Source organism: Chlamydotis macqueenii, chromosome 2 (genome assembly GCF_036417535.1).
Source record: "Chlamydotis macqueenii isolate bChlMac1 chromosome 2, bChlMac1.mat, whole genome shotgun sequence".
Lineage (NCBI taxonomy): Eukaryota > Metazoa > Chordata > Aves > Otidiformes > Otididae > Chlamydotis > Chlamydotis macqueenii.
Genome location: NC_141557.1, coordinates 156,057,139 through 156,081,776, shown reverse-complemented (window position 1 = coordinate 156,081,776; position 24,638 = coordinate 156,057,139). Strand labels below are relative to the sequence as shown.

The following is a 24,638-nucleotide window of genomic DNA, read 5'->3' as shown; positions in this document are numbered from 1 at the left end:
AATATACCAGTAAACCACTTGTCTTGTAAAGGGATCCACCTGCATGGAGCTTGGTCCTTCCTGGACTGCGGACATAACTGGCAAGGTCAGCAACCACTCCCACTATGTTAACTGAGACAGCAATTATCCAACCACATTTCAGCCTGTGCAAAGAGTAGTCCCCTTCGACAGAACCGGTGGGGGAAGCTGGGGAGGGAGCATGAGCTGGCCACGCTCCTGCATCCTCTCCTCTCTCCTCTCATTGGGAGCACGGTGCCGCAGTAGCACTCAGCATATCTTTTAGAGCAAGCCAACCATTTCTGAATGACAATTTACTTACACAGGCGAGGAGAAATAGCTTCTTGGCAACTGTGTACACACCAAATGCTGATTTTCTATTTTAACTTCTTCTTCTTGGCCTAGACACAATGGCAATTGGTTTGTTTGAAAGATGACAGGTTACCTACTGAAGGGAGAGCAAATGAGGGGAGAGCAAACCATGCCTGGGCTGTGCTCTCCCAGCGCGGCACCTAGCCCTGCCTCTTGCTGAAATACTTGAAATTGGTTTTGGGCCCAAAGAGCTTTTAAAATAATCAAAACGATTTCTTTTTAATTGCAAATCTGGAGCAACTATAAAATAGAAGTGAAAAGATGGACAATCCAGAAAAACAAGGAAGAGTGTGGAAACAAGTCCATAAAACTGAAACTTGGGCAGATGCCTCTTCCCTTTGCTGTTGCAAGGAGTCAGGGAGGGGCAAGAAATGAAATACATAAAAGGTGAATCACTGGTTATTTACCAGCAATCAGCATTACCTCCTAAAACTGCCACGAGTGACTAAGCTGGCACTCCTAGCACTACATTGTTTAGGAAGTTAATAGGAGATTGGCAAAAAAAAGTCAACCTTAATAAAATAGCCAAAAATCAACATGTCTCATGCCTCCTTCTCCAGTGACACCTGGGCCCAACCCTTTGGCAGCTTTGGGTTAAACAAATTACAGCTCCTCCGTCTCTACGTCAGGATGAGGCTTTCTGAGAAAGGAGAGCCACGGTTCTGCGCACATCTGCTTTACCAGGGTGGGCAAGAGGAGAAAGTGCTGATATTGCTTCATTTCTTATATTTCCTGATCAGTGCCAGTGATAATGACTTCCTTGTTATGGCTTGTAGACTCTAGCACACCGCTGTGTCGATGCACAGGGGGGCTCAAATCTGAGTCTTAAATAAAAAAAAAAAAGGTTTTGGTTCCAGCACAGCATGTTTATAAAATATCTGACAAGACAAAAAAATTGTTCAGCATGGCCTGTAAAACATATGTTAAAAAATCTGCATCATAGACCAGCTTTAAATTATTCATTTTTAATCCCTTCAGCCTTGAAGGGCCTTTAAACATTGACTACTGAGAAGCAATTCTGCCACTGAGGGAACAGCTATAAAATAAAATACTGACTACTTAAAAATATAGAGAAAAGTGCTTTACCTAGACACAGTTTCTGCATTTCAAAATATGAATAAAGGGCTGGATCCCCACTTGGTGAAAGCTGATACAGCTCCTTTGATGTCTGCATAGCTATCCCCCATCAACAGCTGAAAGCCCCGACCCAGAGTTTAAAACAGACATTGTTTCTCTAGGTAAGAAGACAAGCGAGATTTGCATGGTTGGTTCAAACTATTTCACATTCACTGAGCTGTTGAGGAAATATTGTCTGTGAAACAAATCCTGGATTCTTTCCCAAAAACATTTAAACGACACTTCCCAGGGAAATGCTATAGCATAAAGGGGAGCAGCTCCAATTCTCTGGGTTGGACCTTGCTGTGATTCCTGCTGCATTAGTGGAGAACACTTGCTACCTGCACGCTCATTGAGGTGCATCGGTGAAGCTGTGAGCATCCAAAGGAGTTAACCAAGTGTAACTCTGGTATAACAAAGAAGAATAGATTCCAGACTTGCTGTTTCAGGAGGATTTGGTCCTGTTCTCTGCTCCTGGCTCAGCCTCCTGCTGCTCAAGGTGGCACTGGCAGAGACCTGAGGTACTCCTCCATGCTCCACCCGAACTTCTGTGTCACGCCTCCCTGAGACACCCCTGGGGCAAAGACCACACTCTTCTGCCTTGCTCTACAGAAAAGAGCTTTTCTGACCAAAACCAGCCACTGCAGAGCTCTCTGCTGTATCTCCTCCTTGCAACTTGTAACCAAGGCTGCTGTGGCTGGAGGGGTGCAACATGTCTTACCCATTGTGTACTCCAGAGAAATGGTGCAGAGATACAAATGAAAATGCAGAGAAAACTTCATATTATCTCCTGCTCCCTTTCTTCAGTCATAGAATCACAGAGCGGTTTGGGTTGGAAGGGACCTTCAAGACCATCTTGTTCCAAACCCCCTGTCATAAGCAGGGACACCTTCCACTAGACGCTCAAAGCCCCATCCAACCCAGCCTTGAACACTTTGAGGGATGGGGCATCCACAACTTCTCTGGGCAATCTGCTCATCTTGATTGCCCAGATGACACTGGGCAAGTGTCATCTTGATTAACTGTCATTAATTAGGACACTGGCAGGGTGCTTCCCTTGATAGACCCTGTAGACACTCCAGCAAAATGTTATATAGAATCATAGAATGGTTAGGGTTGGAAGGGACCTTCAAAGGTCATCTAGTCCAACCCCCCTGCAAGGAGCAGGGACATCCCCAACTAGATCAGGTTGCTCAGAGCCTCATCCAACCTGGCCTTGAATGTTTCCAGGGATGGGGCGTCCACCACCTCTCTGGGCAACCTGTTCCAGTGTTCTACAACCCTCATTGTAAAAAATTTTTTCCTAATATCTAATCTAAATCTACCTCCCTCTATTTTAAAACCATTACTCCTTGTCCTATCGCAACAGGTCCTACTGAACAGCCTCTCCCCGTCTTTCTTGTAGGCCCCCTTGAGGTACTGGAAGACCGCTATCCGGTCTCCCCGGAGCCTCCTCTTCTGCAGGCTGAACAGCCCCAACTCTCTCAGCCTGTCCTCATACGAGAGGTGCTCCAGCCCTCTGATCATCTTTGTGGCCTCCTCTGGACCCTCTCCAACTGGTCCATGTCCTCCTTATGTTGGGGGCTCCAGAACTGGACACAGTACTCCAGGTGGGGTCTCACCAGGGCAGAGGAGAATATATATACTGGATGATGAGAAATAATTTTATTTTACTGGAGTCATTGTTTTTCTGTGTTAAACTCATGGACAGACCAGGTGTGGTACAACTGGTAGTGAAATGCAGAGTGCTCAGACTTTTCCTTCTCCAGGCACTGCTGCTTTTATAGGACATTCTCCAGAGCCCTCATGGCCCTCTCGTTCCCTCCATCACCTCAAAAACACTCAGCAGAGATCTCCAAACCTGATGCACAGCCTTTTTTGCTGGTGAGCTGTTCCCCAGTGATTTCTTCATTAACAGACCCACTCACCCACAATCATCAGGAAGGAAATGAAGCAGCAAATTCAACTACTTTGCCTGAAGATACGAGAGTCTAAAATGGAGAGGGTTACAGAAGCCATCACCGGTGATCAGATCGGACTCCTCAAGGGCCCTATCCCACCTCCAGCAAAGTGGCAAGCAGCTCCTGGGAAACAGCAGTGAAGAGCTATTTAATAGACTGTTTCCCCCACACAGCAATTCCTTATGTTGATACATTCCTTGTAAAAGAAGCCTAGTTTTTGTGAGGTTGTTTTTTGGTTTTGTTTTGTTTTGTTTTTTTGGGTTTTTTTGTTTTTTTTTTTTTACCCTTGTTACTGTAGATTAAATCCCTTCCAAGTCCTGTTTTTGAAGGATGTAATACTATGTTGCTCTGCGGTATCCAGGGGCAGGATTTAGCACTGGGGTGAGTCCCGTGAAGGTTTTGCTCTGAAGCAGAAAGCTGAGCCTGTCGCAGGTGCTCACAGCTGAATGCAAATGTCTGCACAGCGCCGTACACGATGTGACACCGGTCTGAATTCACACTTAAGCTTTTACTAATATAACTCTATGGAAACAAGCTTGGAGATGATTGATGACTTACAGCTCCTACGTAGTGCGTTGCAGTTTCCAGTGGAAGTATGTTGTGCTGTGTGTAATAAACCAACAACGTGGGCAGTTTCACTAAGTAGATTAATAACCTGTAAACTCATCTGCTTCGCAAAGGGAGTTGTGCACCGGCTGTCCGGTGTTAAGGAACAGGTTTTTCAGAGCTCAGGCATACGTTCTCTCCCCTGACATGTGGTAGGGATGTTCACTGTGCGTGTTACCACTGCCGATGGGAGGACCGGAGAGAAGACCAGAGAGATCGTTTGCTTCTCTGGAGGTGCGATCACCTCCCCACTTCTCGTCTTGCCTCCAGTCTTTGCACATCAACACTAAAAAAGTCAGCTTTATGTTGTTAAATAGTTTCAGCAGACACTTTATCAGTTGAATGTATCTGTCTGGGGGATTCTTTAATGACGCTGTATTCTTTCTAATTCTACAGCATTTTATAGTCACCTTAAAAATGTCTGATGCTGGACCAAAAGAAAATATGCACTACATAATTTTTTTTTTCACAGGTTGCCCAGAGAGGTGGTGGATGCCCCGTCGCTGGAAACATTCAAGGCCAGGTTGGATGGGGCTCTGAGCAACCTGATCTCGTTGGAGATGTCCCTGCTCCTTGCAGGGGGGTTGGACTGGATGGCCTTGAAAGGTCCCTTCCAAGCCAAACCATTCTGTGATTCTGTGATTCTATTTTTTTATTCTCTCCTCTGAGAAGCACCGAATTTATTTTCGCTGTCACCGCTATGATCACCTCCGGGATCCCCACAGCCGGATTTCAGCCGCAGGAGGTCCACGGTGGGGGTGAGGGCACGGGTGTTTCGGGGTGGTGACCCTGTAGGGAGGTCAGGTCTGGAGCAGGGTTTTTATCCCAGCGCAGCTCACGGGGGAGAAAGTTTGGGATGGTGACCGTGCCTCCCCCACCCCTAGCCCTCTCCTCGCCCCCGGGGGCGGCCGGAGCCCCGATGAGCACGATGCGCACCCCCCTTCAGCGACCCGGGAAGGGGGGTGTGGGAGGAGAGAGGAGGAGGGGGGGACACCCCCGGCACCGCCCTTCCCGGCTTCAAGGAGGAGCCGGCCAGGGCCCCCGGCCCCCGTCCACGTGGCTGGGGGCGAGCGCAGCGAGCGGGCGGGAGGCCGCGCCGGGGAGGGAAGGGGAGGGACGGGGCGCCCGGAGCGGCTCCGCGGGCAGCGCAGGCAGACAGCGAGGCGGCAGCGGCAGCGAGAGCAGCGGCAGCGACCGGTCGCCCTTCCCTGGCCATGGGGCTTGGCGGCCCCCCGGCCCTCCCGCGCCCCGCCGTGAGTACCGCGGGACCCCCCCCTCCGCTTTCCCTCTCTTACCTGCAAATCCTCCCGCTCCCCTCTGCTGCCAAAAGCACGGCAGGAGCCTCCCCCTCCCTTCCAGCTCCTCATTCGGCTGTTAAGTTGTTTCGTTCTTTTTTTTTTTTTCTTTAATTATTACTATAATTTAGAAGCCCGGCGCTGGCGGAGCTCGCAGCATCCTCCGGCGGGTGCCCCGGAGCGGGGAGGCTTCGCCCCCATCCAGCCGGGATTTCCCCGGTGGAAATGGCGGGGGAATGTGGGGGGCAAGAGGGAGAGGCTGGAGGTGCCGAGGTGGCTCCGGAGCAAGGAGCACCCTGGGCTCGAGGTTGAGGGGCGACACGCTCCCCGTGGGCTGCCCCACGGCATCCCCCGGTCCGCGAGAGACCGGTCCTGCGGGGCCGCTCTGCTGCGGGGTGGGCGCTGGCAGGAGGGGAGCAGCGGGAGGGACCAGCCTCGCGGAGTCCTGCGCCCTCTTTTCTTTTTTTCTTTTTTTTTCATTGTATTTATATTTTTTTCCCCTTGGGTAGGCTGTGCGGCCAGAGAGGAAAGCCGGTATTACTCCGTTAGAGGAGAAAAAAAAAAAAGCAGACTAGCTGTCTTAAGTACCCGCTCGCACATCTCTGCTTGCAGAATTAATTTCCAGTGGAGTATAAATAACTGTCTTCGAGGTCAGCAGTTTGGTTGTCAGGTGTGTTTTTATTGCACTCGATATATTTATTGCTATAGCAAACACACATCCTGGGTCCTCACTGTGATTGATTTTAGTCTTGGCATAAATGAAAACAAACTGGTAAAAAAATGCCTGGATGTGTATTTACTCATTTGAGACACACAAGATTTTTCAACTCTTTGTAACGATTGGGCTTGTATGTATCCCATACACTGAAATAACTCATTGTATATGTAATTGTAAGTCTGAATTATATATTTGCCTGCTGGGCACACATGTTGAAGGGAAAGCCTCCCTAATTATGGATCTTTCAGAGAGATTGGAAGGGTGACAAAGCCCTTGTAATCTTTTGGGTCAATTTTCATAAGCTCCAAAAGCTCTCTTTGGAAAGGAAATTAAATTTCAGTGTGGAAAAGAGATAGGATATTCAAAGATATAAAAAAGAAAGTCCCTATTCTACTTGGATCCTATCCTCAGGAGTTCATTTACGTTGGTGCTCGTCAGTGACAGAAGTTAAAGTGAAGAGTAGCCTTTAACTGGAGTCTTCCTGCCTCTTGGCAGTTGGGAAGATACTCAATTAGCAGCGCACTCCTCCTGGATATTATTTACACGGTGTTAGCTGGAGGGGTGGCTCTGTGTGAAGCATCTGCTTTGAAGTATTTGGATCGCTACATCCACAGCGTCCCATGCTATCCGTGCCAGCCAGTCCCATCGGACCTGATACGTTCGTCCTTCCTCAGTTTTTATGGCTCGATGCAAAGCTGGTGGTGCTCTGCCCGCTGTTGGTAATGCCTCGACAGAGCTGCTCTCCTGTTAGAAGAAGTTGGGGTTGGCCCTGGGTCTTCTTTCCCGCTTTTGGCAATGGCACAATCATTATCTGCAGGGCATAGCTACACTGGTGATCCTTTCTGGGCTTATTTGGGAACCTGACACGTTTTGATCCATTTGAACACATGTTCAGGCAGTAGCTGGGGATGGGAGAGAGAATGGTTGGATGTGAATAAAAATAAGGTGGAGTTGTTTATTAGTTAAAGGAACTTGCTTTCTTGATTATCCTGGAAACAAGAAAACCCCCATGCTGGTCTGCGGTGAACTGGGCGCTCTGCTCCTCTGCCAGTTTCTCACTTCATTTACTCTGTTTTGGTGCTGCTGTAGGGTAACATTTCAGCCGCCGCAGGTTTAAATCCTCTGCCTCAACAAAGTCCCGCTCTACGGTCCTGCCAAACGAGCTTTAAAGGTAGCACTAGACTTTTAAAATACACTTCTGTCCAATGCACATTTATTTTACCTTTCTGCTAGCAGCATGGAAGAGCATAGTCTCTGAAAGAGCAAAAGAAGAGAAAACTCCAATTCTTTGGTTTTTTGGCTCCTCACTTGGTGCATAGGCTGATCGTGGACAGCGAGACAGGAGACAGCGAGTTGCCCTCTTTGTATGAATTTTTCACACATCCCAGCCAGAAAGGAACTTGCAACCTTGTTTGCACTTTTTCTTCCAAACTTGGTGATATTAATAATGGTGATAACATCACAGTTGAGGAAGGTAAAACTTTTAAAACTAAACATCATTTTATGTAAGACCTTGTATCTGCTTATCAATTTGCTTTTCTGTTTATGTAAAACTGGGAGTAATTTGCAAGGAAATCGGGGCCATGTAGATGGTGGTTCCATCTTCTAGGTTATAGCAGCATCTTTTATGCTGAGTGCATTGCAAATGCTGCTGTTAAATGATAGTAGTAATGGGTTTTTATTAGATGCCTCTTTTAGAAGTATTTTCAAAAGTGTGATGAAGCAGAAAAGTGCTTCTAAAAGCAAAGGAGTGAGAGCAAATCCAGCTCCGTAGCATATTTCAAGCGCTGTTAATCCCACCACCTGGTGGAGCTTTTCACAGGAACTCTGAATAAGAATCTATTTTTTGTCCTGGTTCAACATTGTCAGATGCTACATGTAGAGTTTCTTTAACTTTTTTTTTTTCTTTCTTCTACCAGACAATTAATTTTCTATTTCTTCTATATATTCTGTACTTTGCAGAAGGCAGCATAGGGCTATTGGTGTCTCATCTGAAACAGCACTTGCCTGTAGATATATGAAATGGTGAAGCAGGAGACAAATGTCTTCCTTCCTGCCCTTGTCTTTCCCTCACAACATACTTTTTTCCTTTTTTTCAAAGGCAACATGATGCTGCCATAGAGCATGACTGTAGCTTGTGCACCCAGAAGCTGTTTGTTTTCACCCAGGAGCACTTCTTAAGCAGAAGAATTATTTTTAATAGCAGCCCCTCTTCCAAGATACTCTGTGGAAGGCTCAGTTAGCTTTGTGCTAATAATTTTGATATAAATATTATTGTAGAATGTTTGCTGAACAGTCTGTGTACAATCAAGCTTGCAAGGAGAAGAGAAACAGGTGCATTTTTTGACCAATCTGAAATGATTGATATGGGTTAAAACACGGGGCATAAATTCCACTGAATAAGGCAAAGTGTGGCAGAGATACCTTTGCCCCAGAATGCAGTTCTGGGGGGAAAGGAGGACAGAAAGCAATTCGTTCCTGACTCAAATGTGCTTTGAAGTGCTCTTGATTAAGTTCCTTCGTCTGAACTGACATGTGTGTCCCTCCTCTTGTGCCCTGAGTACGAGATGACAAAGCCTTTGGGCAGGGAGGGGGTGTATAATTTGCAGGGGCAGACAAGAAATCTGTAAACCTTGTAAAATGACAGCTGTTTCTGTCAGCCCATCGCTGGGTATCGCAGAGTGCAGAAGAGGGACGACGTAAATGGTTGGACCCTGCATCTGATGACAGATGTTTGAAGTGTAGCTTTCTTGCTCTGAGGACATCATCTCAATAGAGCCTTTGTTTTTTGTTTTAACTTTTCCATTTCTTTGGAAGTCCTTTCTCCCGGTGGTGTTCTCGATGCACGCTCAGCCTGCCATAGCTTTCTGTCCCAAAGGGTTTGAGTGAAGGATGAGGGAGTGGCTGTGGTCAGAGCCACAGGGTCCAAACCTGACCTTCCCCACCTTCTTGGTTCCTGACGCAGGACTACTGCTGGCATGGAGGTGGCCACGCGTACTCTGGGTATCCCTAAAAGTTCACTGAAACATATCAGTCCTTATCTATCCCCTTGGGGGATCGTTCTGCAGAGCAAAAACTGGCACAGTGAAGTTGAGGTATTAAATTGGATGCAATTTAAAAATGTCTCTGGACTAGATAATTGCTACTGACATTTTCCTAGAATCGATAGATTGTTTAATTTGGGTTTTTTGTTATTTTTTTTTTTAGCTGTGGTACACCAACACAAAACAAAGGTTGTTCCTTTTAAAGGACACTACATTATTTCTGGAGTCTGGATCTTCAATCAATGACTTAATCTTACATATCTGAAATGCTGTGTGTGCTGACACATCACAGTGCTGTACCAGCTAGACAAAGAAATCTAATTCTATCAAATCTGCCAGCTCAGTTAATGTGACCCTGCCAGGGAAGCATAAGGTGTCACTTCCATTTTTTTTTAGATTGGAATCAGGTTCCCTGTCTCCAGCTCAAATTCAATGCATGCTGCACGTGGCCAGATTTGGATTTTTGTGGGTTTTTTTAAGGTAACTGCTTACATACTTGTATGCAAAACCATAGATCAAATTGGAAGACGCCATCTGAATATTTGGGTCGAAACATACCTGTTTGAGTCCTACAGAAAGTTCTTTGGGATTAGTCTTGAAGCAGAGACATGTGTTACTTCATCCTGAGACTTCCGCAAAGTCGTATGTAACGAATGGCTTAGGGCTACCTGCATCTTGAATGGGAGCTGACCTTACAGTATGTGTCTCTTTTACAGTACCTTACAGGGCACCCAGAGCTGTTACTTGGGGTGCGGTAAGGGCATCCATTCCTCTATCTTAAATTCTTTTCGTCTGATGGGATATGGTGATGCCTTTTGCGTGACTTGCCCTTGGGCAGGTGTACAGGCTGCAGCCTGCATTAGTGCAAGACAAGCTGCTGATGCTATTGCTCCACGCATCTAATGCTTTCTTTTACTAGATCTGGATTTAAATCAGTCTGTGCAGATGATTAGCCTTAGATTTTTTGGTGACAAAACTGAGAATAATATTGTTTTACATTGACTGGAAGCAAACCTTAATTAAACAAGGGCAGGACAAGATAATTATGGTTTTGATCAAGTAAGACATTCTTGCTTTTTTATGTACTTAATTCCAGGTCCATTTCAAATTCTCAGGTGGTCAAAATTACTTGTTTTGAAAGAACCAAGAAGAAAGTTTGCCTTCAGAAATGTCAGAATGATTCCTCTGACTTTGATGTGACCTGCATCAACACAACTTATGTTGGCTGATGGCAATACTGAGATTATACCTGAATTTGTTTTTTTGTTTCTTGTCTCTTTGAAACAGTTTTTGTATTGCAGTTGTTATTCTTCGGAAGGTTCACCCAGCTTTTCTCTTCAGGGGCAATTCTGTGCATTTCAAGTGAAGAAAGAATCTGCCCTGCTTCTTGGTCTAATGCTTATTAGAAGAATTAGAAATCTTCCTTCTTGCTCTCTCTCCTCTCTTTCCCCCTCCCCCATCCTCTGCTTTTCCCCTTCAGATAAAATTTGCTCTTGTTGAGAAGCGATGACTGCACGATCAGCTCTCCTGTGGCTTCACTCTGCATCTTACAAATGGACCTGCTGCTCTTCCCAAACAGTTGGCTTAATTCCAGCCTAAAAATTCCCCATGAAAAGTGAAAATGAACTTTTGCTTGCCCTGTATCCCCTTAACAAAAATTCAGCATCTAACTTCAGATGTTAATGCTGAAGGCTAGCTCGTATCTCCAGGTGACCAAGCAATAGCACCGGTGGAAACACAAAGCAGGTAGATGTTAAGTTTGGGAACAGGACATGGAGGCACATACAGCTCAGCAGCTGAAAACACCATAACCTTTGCAATGAAGTTATGCAAGCTATTATGAAGTTATCTCTTGTGCTCTGGAGATCATGCTGTAATGGCAATGCAGAAATGCAAGGAAAAATTACATTAGCCTTTCTAAAAGGTTAGTAGTTAAACAGACCCTTGCAAAAATTATCTTTCTTAGGAAGGCGATATTCAAATATAAACTGGCTCTTAAAAAACACCATGTGGAAATCAACGTCCTCTTTTATGGTGCTAAGAAGAGGAAAACAGTTTAAAAGGGTCGTGTGGGGATGCTGTATAGATTTGGCAAGAGGCAATTGTTTTCTTTTGGGCTACCAGAAATGCCTATGGTGCGGCTTACCCATGTAACCGGGAACTCTGTAATGGGTTCATGGGGAGCGCCTGGGCAGGAGGCGTAGCTGTAGGGCCAGAGGATACGGCTTTGCTTCAATGTTTCATCTCCAGGTGAAAAAATTACCTCCACTGACCTTATTCTGATGTCTGCAACGAGAGGTGCCCCTAGAAATATAACGTGTGTGTGAGATAGAGAGCTGCTTTTAGAGAGTTTTCCTCGTTTCTCTCCTTTCTTGAGTACACACTGAAATATCCTTCAGTCCTCCTGTTCTGATACCCTTCTGTGCTTTTTGTCCCTCTTTTGTGTGCGCTCTTCCTTTCATCAGTCCCATTTCCGCTACTGCTCCATGCTAGAGGAGAACAGACTATTTCCTCTCCCCTTCCTCTGCTGTGTTTTGTTCTTTGCGTGCCACGGTCAGAGTGAGCCAAGAGGTCGAGAGAGCTGGGGACATGTAAACTTTGCATCTGAGGAGAAACACGTGGTGGTGGAAGGACACGCTTGTGGCTGAGAACCTGGGGTCAGCTTGGAGAGCCGAGTTCTATTCTGTCTCAGCTCTGCTCCAGTCTTGCCAGCTGTAAACGACAGCATTTCGGTTTCCTGGAGGTTGCATTCAGCCTGTAAAATGTGCGGAGACTCCAGTAAATCTGTAAACAACGTCCTTTTGACCAACAGCTTGATTTTGAGTCAGGAAAGCAAAGGGGAATCTTCAACCTCATGGACAAAAGAGCTTCAGAGACGCTGGCTTTAGCAATTCTTTGTATGCCACTCCAGTGAGGAATGCAGTCATCAGAAACGTGTAAAAGCATTGCTGATGATACAACAAAAATCACTTATATTTCTGCTTTGGCTACTGCAATAAGGTTGTCACTGTAGCTCTGCAAGGATTGTGCCATTTGGTACTTCTTCCAGGACATGGTTTAGTAGGCATGGTGGTGTTAGGTTAACAGTTGGACTTGGTGATCTTGGAGTTCTCTTCGAGCCTTAAGATTCTATGATTCCACGTTGGTGCGCTGCTTTTGCGCGCCTGGTTCCTGAGACCTTACAGGGGCGTGTAAAACGTCATTGACTCGCTGTGGCTGTCATAGCTGATTTTCTGTGGATATTGCAAAAATACACAAAAATAGATATGCAAAATTAAAAAAAAAAAAAACACTTGAAACCAGAGGTGATGGAGGAGAAGCCTGTGTGCTAGTAGCAGGATTTGTGAAATAGCAGCAGCTGCACAACTCTGTGATGAAACTGCGGGGACGCTGACCGTCCTGCCGTCTCAAATGGCCACTTCATGAGCTTGCTAGGGCGGCGAGATGAATGTGCAATCTGGGAGGCAAGCTAATAAAGCAAACTTATTAAAAAGCATCCTGATTACAGACAAACTTTGCCCCAGGCCACCAGATCAGGTTTGATAGCGCTTATTTAACTGTATACATAGATATGGGCAATATTCAGGTGCTTTTTGGTCCCTTTGACAAACTGGAAGTGTTTTACTCACCTGTAGGTTATGTGCACTGTAAAATATTTGAGGGCAATGGAGAACTGTGATGCATATTCCAGACTGAGAAAAAAATGGGGTGATTTAGGTCTCTTAAAAGTGGGAATTTCACTCAGGTTACAGGAAATAAGTGTGATAGAAGTTGAGGCACTTACTTCTAAGTTTTTAATGATCCTTTAAAATCATAGAAGTTTTTAGGAAAAAAAAAATATTGATCAATATATGTATTGGTCCTGCAAGTGTTGCTGTGATTTGACGTAATGCTCACAATTTAGAGAGTTAAATTACACCAACAACAGTTGGGTGTAAATGCCCAGCTAAGACACTGATTTGTGCCCTACCTGGGCTTCTCCTAAAGCACGGTAACTCCGGTGTGTAAAACGACCAGTGCTTCAAACAGCAATAAGCCTCGAGCGGTACATAAGTGATCGTGAGGCCAGAGAGCGCAGGAGCAGGAGGTGGATGCCGGCTGCTGAAAAAAATACAAGGTTGCTGAAAAACACAAAGTGATACAGTAATTACAGAACCGATTGAAACAGGAAATGAAGGAAAGAAGTTTAGAATAAGTTGCCTCTCTACAAGGCCACAGTCTCTTGTTGATACTGAGTTGAGTGTAAGTATTGGCAGGGGATGGTACTCTGTAATCACAATTAGCATCCCAGCTTGTTCGGAGGGGGATGTCTCTGCTTCACACAGCACCGGGAGAAGAGGCTGGTCGTTTCTTCCTCTGCTGCCATATGACCTGCTGCCAGTGTGGGAAAGGGGCTCACTTCTTGTTGTGGTTTTGTTTAGTGAGGGGGCCTAAGGTGGTAGCTTCTGTAGGAAACTGCTAGAAGTCGCTCCCCTTTGTCCAGGGGACTCGGCCGGGCCTAGGGCGGATCTGCTGCTGGCCAAGGCCGAGCCGATTGGTAGCAGAATAGTCCGTGATAATGCCTCTGCGATAACGTGTTTAAGAAGGGGAAAACAGAAAAAAAAAAAAGAGAGAAGAGAAGATGTGAAGAAGCTGAGTGGGGGCCGAGGCGCAGAGGGGGAGGCACAGGCCTTATGGTCCTTGCAGGCCTCACCCTCTGGCCTCTCGCCAGGCGGCTGACTGGGCCCGACTCGGCCCGGCCCGGCTGCAAGAAGTGGAGAGGAGATGAGCTGGATGAGGTGAAGAGATTCTGAGAGGCGTCTGCCTGCCTGTTGTGAAGAACTTTTCTTGTGAGAGGAACGGCTGCAGATGCCAAGGTCAGTTCAGAAGGAGGGGGAGGAATAATGCTGCTCCTGGCCAAGATTCCCCTGCAGCCTGTGGTGATGACCATGGTGGAGCAGGTTGTCCCCCTGCAGCCCATGGAGGTCCACGGAGGGGCAGAGATCCACTTGGAGCCCGTGAAGGACCCCACATCTGAGAAGGTGGAGGCCTGAAGGTGGCTGTGGCCCATGGAGGGCCTGCTGGGACAGCCGTTCTGGAGGGACTGCACCCCATGGAAGAGATGACCCACGCCAGAGCAGTTTCACGAAGGACTGTGGCCCGTGGGAGGGACCCCACGATGGAGCAGGGGAGGAATGCGAGGAGTTCTTCCCCCGACCACGAAGCAGCAGTGTAAAACAACGTGTGATGAACTGACTGCAACCCCCCTTCCCTCTTCCCCCCTGTGCCACTCGGGGGGGGAAGGCAGTAGAGATAATGTTACGCTTGGGAAGAGGGAGGGGTGGAGGGAGGTTATCTTGTTCTCTGTCTCATTATCCTGCTGTTTGTAGTAATAAATGAATAGTTTTCCCCAAGTCGAGTCTGTTTTGCCCGTAACAGTAACTTTAAGGATTTCTCCCTGTCCTTGTCTCAAATCTCGAGCTGTTTTTCTTATATCATCTCCCCCTGTTCTCTTGGAGGGTGGGGGGAGCGAGAGAGAGACTGCGTAGTCTGGTCCTGATAGGGGCTGAATTACGACACTTGTTGTGCTTTGTTTCTGCCAGCTTAAAAGGAGGACGTACACTTCTCCATTACCTGCAACTGTAAAAGCTCTGGGTGAAGAAAGCTATATAAAGCTAAAATTTTACCAGATCAAGCCAGAAGTGCTCAGTGTGGTCACTGCCTCTATTGTTTCTCTGAGAAGAACTTCCCCCATCCCAGTTTAGATAGTAGCCCTTTGTCCCTGTGGCGTAAAATACCCAAGTCCTGCCTGTGGGGACTGTCATCACACTAATTGACGAACAATCCTAGGAAGTTTGCCCTATTTAAAGTTATTATTTTGGAAAAAGGACAATTTTCCTGTGGGAACAAGCCTGACCAAGAGTTAGTGTAGCAGAAAGTAATCCTTAGATCCTTCTCAGGCCAGTTGTCAGGCACATCCAACTTTCTTCTTTTGTGTGTGTGTGAATTCTTAAAGAAGCTTTGCTCAAAATGTAATTTCCCTGATTTATCTTACCACATGCAAATTTAAGAGATTATCTGTATTTTATGAAAAAGACCCAGCACAGCTTCATTTTGGAAAACTGCGTTTCATCAAGGTGTAACTCTCCCCTGAGGTTGTTCTCAGAGCTACTAACCACACTTTTGGCATGTCTCTGAAACTGGAAAATAACATTATGAGTCTGGCTGTTGCCTGCCAGTAAAATAATTTTATGCCCTTACTGTCTTGCTTGGAAATTTACTGGCTGTGATACGCACATGCAGAAGATACCGGTGTGTGCCTTGAGTGAGGAGCTTCCCATGGAACAGACCTGAGGTAGAACAGGAGACACTGAGGAAACCTGCTGCTCTTCCTACGGGAGTTCCAGGCTTGCTTGGCAGGGGTACGCACACCAAGGATGGGATTACCAGGGTGGTGTGTAATCTTTCCCACTCTCCGAAGAAATCAGTTGGCTTTGCAAGACAGCTCTTCCACAGCGTGGAGCTTAGTGCTATTGAAACTGGTGCCACCTGCTCCCACCCTGCTGACATCTTAAACTATGAAATGTGGCGTTCTGCCATTGGTGCCCGAGGGTCAAGTAAAGGGTAAAAACCAGGCGAGACTTGCTCATTTTGGAAAACGTCTCCTTCACAGTCCCTCACCTCTACAAAGTGAACCGTTCTGAACTTGTTAAAGCCCAGATGCCTTTTTTACCTTTGTATCTAATCAGGTTTCATTTGACAAGTGTAGCTCTTAGAGATGGAAATTCTGTTATTAGGGCACTGACACTTTTCTGAATATTAAAAACCCTCTTGCTTTTATAGCTGTCAGAATCAATCTTTCAGATCTCCCTGTCCAGCTGCTATGCTCTCTTCTGAGCTGATTGCTACTCCTGAGCAGGTACGCGGCAACATCCCATTGACTGGCACCAACAATATTGACTTCCAAGGAAATTAAGGTGTTTCCACATCTTGGACCAAGTGCTGTGTTTTGTTTTCAGTCCTCTCTTCCATCAGTAACAAATGCTGCATGACGGTTTCACCTTTCTCCAAGAGAGACTAGGGTCGCGCACGGTAACCTTGAGTGTAGACTTGTCGTATCTCATGAGCTCGTTAGGGCTTGATCTGCTCATTACCTGGAGACTGTTGAAGACAAGACCAAAAATATCTCACTGAGATGGAGTGGGCAGCGTGGATTCCTTCTGAGGCAGCACAGGGATGTTGCTTAACACGTGTGTTCGAATCGACTGCTGAAGCTGTCATCTGCTTAATGAGACTTACAAAGCTTGTGACTTCTCATAATCTTTAAAACGCAGGGTACTTGTATGAACAGGCTTGTTGATGGTGGTTTCCTTACCCAAAGCCAACAGGATTCTTCAGTCTGTATAGCAGAGTGCTTCTCTTAGAGCCATCAGTCATCACTGTCCAAGAGTCCAGTTAAAGGTAAATAAAGATAAAATTTTCCTTCTTACAGATTTACTCTCCCTTTCCCAAAGGAAATTCTCTCATAGATGTGACAGTCCTCGACAATTCACTTGTAGCTCCTATTGAATTTCAACTTCCTGTCTGAAGTTGTTGGGTCAGAAGATTGTTCCAAGACTTTTTTTCTTCCTCAAAGGCCACAGAGGGTGGGGTCCTTGCCAACAGTACATGGTAAAAGATTTCAAACCTGATGAATAATCTTTAAAGCATGCAGCAGGAACCTGCAGAGTGACTTGGGTGCTGGGAGAGTTAAAATTGATTTTTTTTTTTCAGGAGGTGCAGAACAAAGCAAAACAGCTGTCCTTCAGTCTGCTCAGTAGGCTATTTTGGGAGGCATAAACCATGTAAGCATCATGGCAGAGAGACTAAACTACTCCACATCGAATAAGAATAGTGTTTAGGCAGGCTCATGCTATCCTTCTCAGCGAGTAACTTCATAGTTCCCCATCACTTGTGAGATGATGATCTATACACTTGTGTATCCTGATCTAAATAGGATGGAGACTTAGATCTTAGCTTCTTTAACCAGGATTCTCTAGGTGCACACTCAAACTGGTATGTTAGCAGGGATGTACCTCAAGCAGGATGAATGGCATAGTTGCATGGTGACGCATAGTTTCATCAAGATGGTGAATTGGTTTTTGATTTTACCTAAAAATAAGCAAGGTACTCACTGGCATGTTTGTCTTTTTATTGCCTGACCCTTCAAAGGAGTCAGTGGCAGGGGAAGGGCACAAGTGATTTTCAAATGCCATAGCATTCAATCATAACAATGCTGGAATTCCTGTTGAGATGCTTCCTAAGGATGTTACATGCATCGGACAAAAGCTCTGCTTATCTTTTCCTTTGATACGTACCCGGAACTAGAGACGGATGCTGTAAATCAAAGTAATTAAATGTGCTGATGGCTTGTAAAAGATGGTTGCTGTAGTTCATTTCATGTTTCGAGGGTCAGGAGGGATCTTTAAACACAACTCTGCTGTGCCCATGTAATTTGAAGGGGGTTTTTTTTGTTGTTCTTTTTTTTTTTTTTTTTAAAAATCACAAGGCTTCTTTAATAATTTGTAGGCAAAAATATTTTGCAATGCCCGACATCTTCTGTTGGGTGTTATCAGCAGCACTTCCTTTGCTCCTCAGCTCAGAGTGCTTTAGACAGAGCGGGAGAGGGACATGCTGAAGGAGAATTGCTTTGTATTTAGCAGAATTAGAATAAGCCCAGCAAGCACATGGTTTGTGCTTAATTCCAAGAGCCTGAATCTGATCTCACTCCTACTAATCTCTAAAGGGATTATTCCTGATTTACACCGTGCTGAATGAAATCAGAGTCTGGCCCTGAAAGCCTATTTGTACTTTAGACATTGTCTCAAGGCAGCTGACCTGCAAATATGAAAAAGAAGCTTGGCTTCCCGCAGGTTAATTGTTTAAATTTGTCAAGCTAAGTGGACTATAGCTTGTCTAGCAGGGTTTATTTTAAACTAAAGACTCTTCATCCAGGAAACCATATTGCAAAAACTCAGGCTGGAATCCATTTACCTCCGTTGGACTAATAGAAGATGGTAATCAGAGGACCCTCTTTGGTACAACACAGTGCTCTTTATTTGCGTAGTACCTTTTGTCTGAGGATATTAAATAACTACTTCATTGCATTTCTGGAAGCTGTTCAGCCAGACAAGTCTCTTCAATGACCTGCAGTAACTCTGGTTGCTAGCAGTGAGGTAGAAATAAGCGAGCACATTAGGTCTCTGGTCATGAGCGGTATCTGTAACAAAAGGTCTGCAACCTAGAACGGAGTGAAGCTGTTAGCTGAAAATACTGGGATTTCTGGAATAAAGGCTACAGCATACCTATCTGCTGCGAAGAAAATTGATCTTCATTAGTGCAAGTTCAGCTGGTGCTTATTGAGACAAATACCAAAGAAGGCAAACGTACAGTTTTGGGGTGGGAAAGCACAGGTTGCCTTTAGATCGTTATGGCCAACTCCTTTGCAGCCCCAAATTGATAAACTTATTGTTTACATTTTGATTGTCTGCACACTAATTTTTAAGGCTGTGTTTATGTCGTCCTTGTCTGTACAGTGATAAAAGGAAAGTGCAATACACCTTTTCATAGGGCTGCTCTAACGGAAATGGGTGCGTTATTAGATACCCGTGCACATTCTCACACGAACGAGTCATATTTGTCATTGCTGCAAAGCACAGTTTCAGTGTAATGACACGCTTGCGCAGTGTTTGAACTACCTAAACGCAGCCATATAATGTCAGGGAGCAAGATGGGTGGCCTCATGCGATGGCCCACCTTATTCCCTTTGAAAACGTTATTCTTGAATTCTGTTGTCAGTGTTGATTTCCCAATAACTGTCTCTTTGCCGTGTCTATTTGAGAGGCTCCAAGCTTTAAACTACAGTAGTGCTATATAGCCGTCAAGGTCGTTAATATTTATAAACACTAAAAGCATGGGGGACATGAGTGACTGAATTAAATGTCTTAATTGCTGTCTTTGGGAAGAGATGGTAAATGGCTGTCTCAGCAGATTAGCAGGGTTTATTCGCAAAGGGAAATTACAAGGCACGTACAAGGTGGTTTAGATGACCGTGGACGGTTCTGTGTTTAGGGACCGTCGCGTACCTAAAGCCCATAATTCACCCAGCGTAGTGAATTCTGGGACATTTGTCAAAAAAGGTGCGGTGCAGGAAGATTTTGCTCACACTGGTGCAGTTATCCCATAAAAAAATCTGCTCCTACTGTGGAGCTGAGACACCTTTTCCTGGCTGAAAGCGTGGCTACGTCATTAAATATATTGAACCAAATTTGACATGCACAGCCATCTGACTGGAGAATACTCTTAATTTTCTTTCCAAAGAGTAAGGAAGTCTGCTACTTCATCAAAGGCATAATTTAGCTTTATTGCTAGTTACTCCATGGCAAGTTGTTAGCCATGACTAATGTAAGCCCTGCATGTCTATCAGCAGAGACTGGAGGAGCTAATGACTGTATTCCTGGAGAAAAGACTTCATTGATTCAAACTGAAGTATCTGGTGAGCGATAGTCTGAGGAGTTTGCATTAAGAATAAAAAACCCAGTTGGCTTTGTGTCTCAGTTTGTATAAGGAAACCATGTGGTGAGCTCTCTGTATTTTTCTCTTTTCCACAAAAAAAAAAACCCATCACCATCATCATCTCAGGTCCTCTCTACTTTTCTATATTCACCTGATTTAAACCAGAATAAGTGGCACAGCCATGTAAGCAAACGTGCGATTTAGAGGGGGAATGAAGTGGTGCTGGTTAGCCCCGCACTGCTTAGCAAAGCTCTCTCCTCCCCTGTCCTCTCCTCTGCGGCAATGTGTGCATCAACCTGGGACCGCTGCATTGAAAAGGAGCGATGCTGGAGCTTCCTTTGGAGCTTTTGCCATTTGATTGAATCAAATTGCTCTAAAATTTCTCTCCATCTGTATCCCCACTGTAGGGTTAGAGACATTTTTTCCCTATTCCTCTCTGCTCTCAGCTGGTCCCACTGAGGCTGTTGCCACAGCAGATGTAGAGGTGGGGAAATTTCCAAATGTACCGTGGGCCAGACACGAACTCTACTGCCTTATTGAACTGGGTAATGTTGTTTAGCTGACAATTCTGTAATGTAGGAAAAGCTGCGTATTATTGGCCGAGCACTTCGTAATTTTCTGGTGTTTCTAAAATGGATGCCAGCACTTGGAAATATTGAGTAATTTTTAATTGAAGAGATACGATCAGTAGGTGATTAGTTTGTGAAGTGCCTTGGATGTGTGCTGTGTTGTAGGAACGAGCCATCTGGAGTGAGCCTGTGGTTTAGCTGTTGTAATGAGCACCCACAGACTGCGATGCCGAAATGACCAGCTTTATTACGCAGATGAAGATCATGAGTAATTCAATTCATTTTCACAGATCTAAATGAACTAAAATGGGAACATAATTTGGCCCAAAGTTTTAATTTCATACTCTTAAGTATTAATTCAGAATCCTCAATGCATCTTCCACTATCCTTAATATAATCAGCCACTGCAAATCAGACTATTGAGTTCCTTCCTCTATCTGCAGTTTTTGCTAAATTTACTGTGGCCAGGATTTTACCCCATTTTGCCTGGACGGGCAGCGTGGCCCCTTAGGCTTCTTGTATTTGCTGCTCCTACAAACTGCAAGTGTAGTCCTCTACCTCTAATCTTTGGGGTAGGCTGGCAGGGTAGAGGAATCATGGAATGCTTTGGGTTGGAAGGGACCTTTAAAGGCCATCTAGTCCAACCCCCCTGCAAGGAGCAGGGACATCTCCAACCAGATCAAGTTGCTCAGAGCCCAGTCCAACCTGGCCTTGAATATTTCCAGGGATGGGGCATCAATCACCTCTCTGGGCAGCCTGTTGCAGTAACACAGTCTCACTGGTGGGGGTTACTGGGCAGATGAGTCCCACCATAAATCCGTCTTCATTACAAAGCCCATAGCTTGCATTACTGTGGGATTCCTGGTGATGCTGTTACTGGGTACCTGCAGCAGTAGTGTCTGTGTTGCCAGTCTGGTAGCTGCTGGACTTAATTACTCTGAAGTGGAGATTGATTTGCAGTATCATACCCAAATTAATCCTCCCTCTTTCTGAAATCATCATTACACAGTCTCTTCGCTGAAGTCTGATCAATCACAGTGATGTACAGCGCTAAAACTGGAATCTTGAGTGCTGCCCTGGATCTGACGTACCAAGGAGTGTAGGAAGGAGGGAGGGTGACTGGGGGGAGTGACTGGAAGTAGCTGAAAGAAAAAAAGTTCTTGAGAAGGCTTTGATCTGAAGTTGGATATCTGTGCACCGAGGGGGGAGTGTACTTTAGGAGAAGGGCACAGTCTGCATGTAAGTAGATGTATTCTATTTGATGTGCAAGATCAAGGTGTGGGAGCCTTTAACTGCTCATCTGGCTGTCTTATCTTGCATTTTTCCTCTTAATTTTTCCCTTGTGTTTAAGAATCGGTTTTTCCTCTTCATAAGAATGCTTCTGTGAAGCATTCTTATGCAAAGCCAGATCTCCTGCAACTCAAGCAAGCTGTTTGCAGCACAAGAGAGCAAAGAGGTGCAGGAGTTTTGACTTTGCATAAAACGGATCACTTCTTTTTCTTCTTTTTTTTTTTCCCAAACTTGTTATTAAATGAGCAGTACTTTAATGAAGCATTTCATGGAAGAAAAAGAAAATACAACTGCTATGTCCAGTAGATTGTTCCCAGATCCCTGAAGGAAAGAGTATTTACAGATGAAAGCCCTTAGTGTTTCCTGTGTCATTGCAAAGCAAATAATGAGCAGGACTTGAAAAGCTCTGGTATCTCCTGGTTTGAAGTACCATCCCCTCTCAGAACATCAAACAACCATGCCAGCACTTTTTCATGGTACCAGATGACTAAATTTCATAGCCAATTCTCTCCCAACTTAATGCTGTTAATGACTATGTGAATGAGACTTAAAATGTTTAAAATCTCAGCTTCAACATTTGAACTTAAACAAGTCTGTGCAGGAAGTCTGTTGGGAAGAGAAGCATCGGTTTAAAATAGTTAAGGTTTCCGGTTTTTACTGTGATTTCCCCAAAGCCATGCAATCTGCTGCAGACACAGGAATAAATTGCAGGAATCAGGTTCTTACTGTAAGCACGGAGAAGTGACGTCCTCTGAACACTGGCTCGTGATGAAGAAGCCAGCAATCTCTCTCTTGGCAAAAGGTGAGTCACTTGGGTAATTCCTTTTTTAAACAGCAGAACTGGATTCATGCTTAAAGCAGCCTCAGACAGCCAAAGAGGAATAAACTTCAGGTTAAAACCTTGTGTTTCGTGTCATTACCTTCTCCTCCTTGCTTTTTCCCCTGCAGTGACAATGTGTCAGTGGATAACAACGGGAAGGGGAACTATGCCACATGTGGGAATAATAAAAACTAGCAAGGTCTACATTGTGAGGTCCCAAACTACTACAAGAAAAATGGGAGCACCTCTTGTGCCTTCTAACGTACGGGAAAGAAAAATAGAGACAGGTTTAGATGGAGCATTTGGGCAAGCTGAGCACAGATTTTCCCTGCACAAGGTACCTCTTGGAGCAGGTGAGGAGATAGGTATATACACAACTATCTATCAACCCATCCTTGGTCAAAGAAAAACACTCCTGGCTGACTGAAGAGTGTTATTTATGAAATATCCAGACTATGTCTCTAACACATTCTGCTGATATGAGCCTGAATCACTCGCCTCCCAGTTGCACTTTCCAACAACATCTGGTAACGCTTGGCCTCTCTACCTACAGTGCTGCTGCAGCCACTGTTTTGAAAATACGGGTTTCAGTGACAGTATTGACCTGAGCCTGTTCTTAACTACTGTAAAATCACAGGCTGAGCATTGGTGACCTACAGTTTCAGGGAAACAAGATAACATTTACTTTATCTTTGTTCCAACAAAAGGCAGTGATAGGATCTCTGATTCCAGCCTTTGAAGGGGTCCTGTTTGTAGAGATTAAATAAATAGAGCCTCTGCTCATTTTTGAAGTGAGCAAAAGGGGATAGACTTTGGATAGGACACTGGACTGAAGACAGGGTTTCATTTCTATCTCTGATGCAGAAGAGATGGGAACTCCAGTTTGGTGTGGTTTTGCCAGCTGTAGACTGTAGCTGCTACTTTGCACGTTTTTCAGAGCTTGTCTGGTTTTAATTAATATTTCTTTTCTATCCCTTTTATAAATGTGCTGTCACACAAAAAACATTTTTGGAACAGAGCTGAGTGGGTCTGCAGGGTATACAGAAGTATTGACAATCGACCGTTGAAGAGCTGAAATGCAGATGGCTTATTCCGTGGGGTAGTGACAGATGACAAAAGTTTAAAGTAATGAAGACATATGGGGAACCTTTGGATGTGCAGTACAAGAAGACTCTAGTGGGATAAATAACACTACGGGCTCTTTTTTTTTTCTCTCTTTAAGGGTTCTCCACATCCCATGTTGTGCAAACATGACTGATGAGATGTTAAAATATGCCAGAGTAATATTCTTAAAGACTCCACTATTTTGGATGGGAAAATAATTTAATGCTTACTTGATCCTAAATACAGCTGTTTATAAAATAAAAGTATGCTTCCTTTTGCTAGACAGATGTTTTATGGTACCTGAGCTCTCAATATAAGAAAGCATTAATTAATGGTTTTGGTTTTGTAAGCTACAACCTTTTAACCTTTGGTATACGAGATGAGAAGAATGAACATGGCTCATCAGTAGCTGTTGGTAGGTAGTACACGTGGTTGCAATGACAGCATGTGGCCGGCAGTGTGATGAGAGTAGGTGTCCCTCAGCAGGATTTGGTGGCCCTGCTTGACAAAGAGGTGGAACATTCTCGGAGTGAGTATCAAAATGTGACGCCTGCCCATGAAAGCAGAAGTGAAATACAGCCATGATGACCTTGAGCAGCAAAGGGTGCATGGGTGTGGGAATGAATCAATCCAGGTGCACAGTAGTGCCCCATGGGATCATAGTTTGGAGGGCTGCCAGGCCCAAACTAGCTGCAAAGTCATCAGCCTTTCAAGCAGAGAACCTTGGTGGGTGGAGGAATTACTGCTGCCTGTGATCTGAGGTGCCATATGGACCACAATTACTTTGGTACCTACTCAGAGATGTTACTCTCATATGTCACTTGACATGCGGTGATGGAGAGCGGAGGTAGCTGCTACCACAATACTCATGTTTTCTTCTCTGGCAGGATGAAACCTGGAACAGTGTTATCTCTGTCACCTCTTGGTCACAGCACTGGGAAGGGGATGGAGATCTGGTGATTGTAGCCATGCCAGGGAAGGTGGTTTCAGGTTCGCAGGGCTTCCCATTTGTAGCACATTCCAGTACGTTTTGTTCCCAGGCATGTCTTTATTTTTCATTTCTGTGGCTTTTCATGCAAGAAAGCACTGAGAGCGCTGTCATCCTGGGTGTCTTGGGCTGATGATGAGGACAAAATGGATGAGGGGAAGCTATCAAGCAGAGTCGGTGCTCAGAGGAGGAAAACAAGAAACAAATAGCGAGAAAAAAAAGCCT

At 45.1% G+C, this 24,638-nt stretch overlaps 1 protein-coding gene across 1 annotated transcript in view; it reads left to right on the top strand.

Annotated features, from left to right (window-relative positions):
- Positions 1-5,197: 5,197 nt before the first annotated feature.
- ST3GAL1 (ST3 beta-galactoside alpha-2,3-sialyltransferase 1) overlaps positions 5,198-24,638 on the top strand; it is a 77,793-nt gene continuing 58,352 nt past the window's right edge. The window contains exon 1 of the mRNA XM_086741300.1: positions 5,198-5,305. The gene's annotated coding sequence lies outside the window, so the exon portion shown is untranslated. The remainder of the gene's footprint in view (positions 5,306-24,638) is intronic.